Below are 4,297 nucleotides of genomic sequence, written 5' to 3'. Positions count from 1 at the left end.
CATTTGGTGTTTTGACTATTATGTGACGGGAGGAGTTTCTTTTCTGGTCCAATCTTTTTGGAATTCTGTAGGCTTCTTGTATGTTTATGTGCATCTCTTTCTTTAGGTTAAGGAAGTTTTCTTTTATATTTTGTTGAAGATATTTACTGGTTCTTTCAGTTGGGAGTCTTCACTTTCTTCTATACCCATTATCCATAGGTTGATTTTCTCATTGTTTCCTAGATTTCCTGTATGTTTTTGGATAGTAGCTTTTTCTGTTTTACGTTATCTTTGACAGTTATGACGATGATTTCTATGGAATCTTCTGCTCCTGAGATTCTCTTTTCTATTTCTTGTATTCTGTTGATGATGCTTGTATCTGCGGCTCCTTGTCTCTTCCTTTGCTTTTCTATATCCAGGGTTGCCTGACAGTGGTTAGACAGTCCTATAGGCCTGTGTGTCAGGAATGCTGTATACCTGTTTTCCTGTTCCCTTTCATCCAGTTATAGGAACAGAGTGTTCTGCTTTCAAGCATGTAGTCGTTCCTGTCTACTTGTATTCAGGTGTTCCTGTGGGCCTGTGTCCTGAGTTCATTCAGAACCTAATGAACATAGATAAATGCCATGAAAAAGAACAGGAGTATAAGTCACAAATTTTCCTGAATGACAATTATATCCAATGCCAGGTCATCTGTATAACACAAAGAATATTGATAGTAGATAGAAACAAAATTTCAGCTGCAGCACTTCGATTTTTCTGTGGACTAGCAGAAAATAGAACCTGTGTATTTTGTTTAGTATGTTACAGGAAAGCAGTCAATTTAGAAAGGTTATATAAAAAGCTCTCATCGAGTATTTATCTGCATATGAACTCTCATTTGAAAACAGCAGAACAGAATATAAAGAGAATATTTCAGGCTCTACGGTGAGTCAATGGTTTCCAGACTATAAAAGAGGGGCCACCACTTCCATATACTGATCAACTAGAAACAAAATCAGAACAATTCAACATTGCTGAACACAAAGTTTTAATGAGTATTTGCAAAATATTTCATATGGTAATAACAGAGCTATGTATGTTTTAGTAGCATAAGGAACATTCCAAAACATTAATTATGTCATACCACAATGTTTTAATAAATTATAGATACAATTTTAGTCATGTTTTCTGTACAAACCAAAGTAGATATTCATTGAAGAAATTCATAAGGTATGAAAATGGTTCACTCTTGAATTACCAGTTGTGTATGAAATAATTTTTAAAAGACATTTAAATTTTTCTTTAAAAATTTTAAAAAAATGTATAATAGCAGATTATTCTCAGATAGTTCTTTTTCAGCATATCATGGATGTCATATTTGCAAGTGGATTCCCTAATCTTCCCTTGATTGCAGTAGGCATGAAAGACTGGATCAATGTTTGGATAATTGTATAACAGTGTCACATGTCTGCTGTTCATACTTATGAGTCAGCTGTGCGGACCTAGATTTGTTTGTTTTGTTTATTATATTTTGTTTTACATATTTACATGTATTTTACATTAAAATATTTACCTATAGTAGAAAAGCCACTTTATTGATATATGTCTGACACGACACCACCACATATTTTTAATGATGTCCATGACATAATCACTTTAGTTACTACTGTCAATCAAATCCTCAGATCAGATAGTTTTATTCTATTCTATCAACTAATTTATTCTGCTGCCTTCTCAACATTTATTTCATAGACAGTCAAAAATATCTTTGCAAACATGCATTTTTCTACTTTATAGAATCATGGCATTAGGCAGCTGGGATGGAGGAGTTCTAACAACAAAGATTATACAAAGGAAAAAAGTAGCCAAATGGGCTGGACTGACCCTCAGCAGTTAAAAGCACATTTCTTGCCTAAGATCCTGTATTAGGACTTATCATTTCCATGGAAGATTACAACCATGTTAAATTCCAATTCCAGAGGATATAATACCTACTGCTGGTCTCGTATGCTGCACATAGTTATATGCAGACAAAACATGAACATGCTTACACATAAAAATTTAAAATTTCTAGATATATTGGTGTTAATGAGAACTGGAGTAGTTAACTCCTAAGGTTCTATTATAAAAGTCAAAGAACTTTTTAATTTTTGATAATCATTCTGGAATTTAAAATTTTTGAAATTACATAGTTTCATTTTCTTAATAATGAAATATCATACATATTTCAATAACAGTAATATTAGGAAAGTAAATCCTAAGATTATTTTTGATCTCTCCAAAATGCACATTTAGTCATCACCTAAGCACTTGTCCTCCCCAAACATTTCATTCTCCATGTCCCTTTATTGGTAGACGCTTTTTACCAGAGAGTGCCTTAGAAAAGTTTCTCTACTTATCTGCTGTTGTATGTGCTTTTTACATATAATGATTATGTGATTTACTTTCATTAAAACCAAATATGTGCACTTGCTATTTACCTTCAGTATAGATGGCTCAAGGAACCTTATAGGCTGTTACCATTGTCAAGAAACAGATGATTATGTGATCATTTTGAATATCCACTAACTCAATAATTTTCTTCTAGTCTACTATGATGGTTGCTATATTATAGCAGCTTTTGCAGGTACCAGACCACGATATAAGCCTAGACATAAACAGTAGCTACAAATCTGAAAAGAAATTTGCTGGAAAAGTGCATATCCTTGGTACTCAGAGTTTGTATTAATCACTTATAACAGAATATAAAGATGTGGAATTAATTACACACTTTGTTATACTTAGGTATACATGTGCCCATGCAAAATATGAAACATTTAAGGGTCTAGTACTAAAGCTAACATTTCCATCTCAAAGAAGGCCTGCTACTGAGACAACCAAAGTACAAAGGTTGACAAGTCTAGCACCCTAAATTTTGGTAATTCAGACACTTGCTAAATAAAATTTCACATGTCAATCAAGAGGTCATGTTCTGGGAGCAAAGGGCAATCTGTATTTTTTGATGATCACATAGTGTTGATCTATAATTGTAATGCTTGATGTTTTAAGTCTTTAATTAGATTTTTTTCCAGACCCATACACAGTCATTATTAAACACACACTCTATTTGGTTCTAGGACCATATTGAAATACCTCTGGCTTTAGAAGGTAAACTTGGTGAAATGAACTTTCCTGATTCAAATCTCTCAGAATACTATTCCTTTAGATAGTGTAAAACATTAATTGCTGTTCTGCATTGCATATCGAGTGCCAGGCCAACAGTCTCAACTCTTCTCTGTTTATCATTTAGGAAATGATAGATATAAGTCTTCTTTTTCATTTGGAATGAGGTAAACTAACATTTTGATATTTAGACTTCTATGTGGTCAATATTCAGACTAATGAACACTTAAAAGTTTATATTCAAAATCTGTGGAAATATATCTTATTAGGATCTCTAATCTTAGCATTTCTTTTTCATTAATTCTAATTTGCATTATAGTGCTATATAATGTGAGGGTTTATAAAATATCCCGATGATAAAACATCAATCAACTCATGCTGCAGGATGAGCAATGCCGATGGACACAATGCAAACAATGAATGAAGATTTAGGATCTAAGTTGCTGTTCTTTCCAGATGTTTCTAGCTATGCAAAAACCTGGATTATATTCTATTCAATGCTATATCCTATCTGTGAAGAAGCATGCACAGATGTATGTCAACTACCAACACTGCATCAGGTGGCCAGGAGAGGGAACAATAATATAGGTAAAGAATGGCAAAGTGCCCTGTTCTTACAGTCTCAGTATTTAACAACAATATGAAGCCAACATCATTTGCACAGATATTTATTTTATCTGATGTCCTTGCCTTTTAAAATGTTCTTCCCTGTCATGTGTTGTGCTTAACATTCACTATGGGCAATAAAATAGGAAGATGCTTTGCATACCAAAAATCACTGGAGTAATCCTCTGAATTTTAGGTAAGGATATTGGACAAAGCAAAATAGCAGATGGTGGTATATAAATATCCACTTTTTCATTTACTATATGGAAATACTGATTAATAGTGAGCTTTTGGTATTTAGATCTGAAAATTTGAAAAGACAATGTATTTTCTGTCCTCTCTATTAATATTTTATGAGTGCTTTCGGTCTCAGTGGAAAAGTTTATGATGACCCTGTTTCCAGCACTAAGTCCAGGAGTAACAATGACTATGCAGAGTCTCCCCGAGCATTGGCATAATGTGATATGGTAAAAATACAACAAAACAAACACAAGCAGAAAGAGTATCCAAGTTTCCGCATCAAGTATGCTTCCCTGACCATCTCTCAGTCTTCTCTAGTATTAGTGGCAGA

The sequence above is a fragment of the Rattus rattus genome, chromosome 5 (assembly GCF_011064425.1).
Source record: "Rattus rattus isolate New Zealand chromosome 5, Rrattus_CSIRO_v1, whole genome shotgun sequence".
Taxonomy (NCBI): Eukaryota; Metazoa; Chordata; class Mammalia; order Rodentia; family Muridae; genus Rattus; species Rattus rattus.
The sequence above is the reverse complement of the archived record's forward strand: the minus strand, read 5'-3'. Positions refer to the sequence as shown.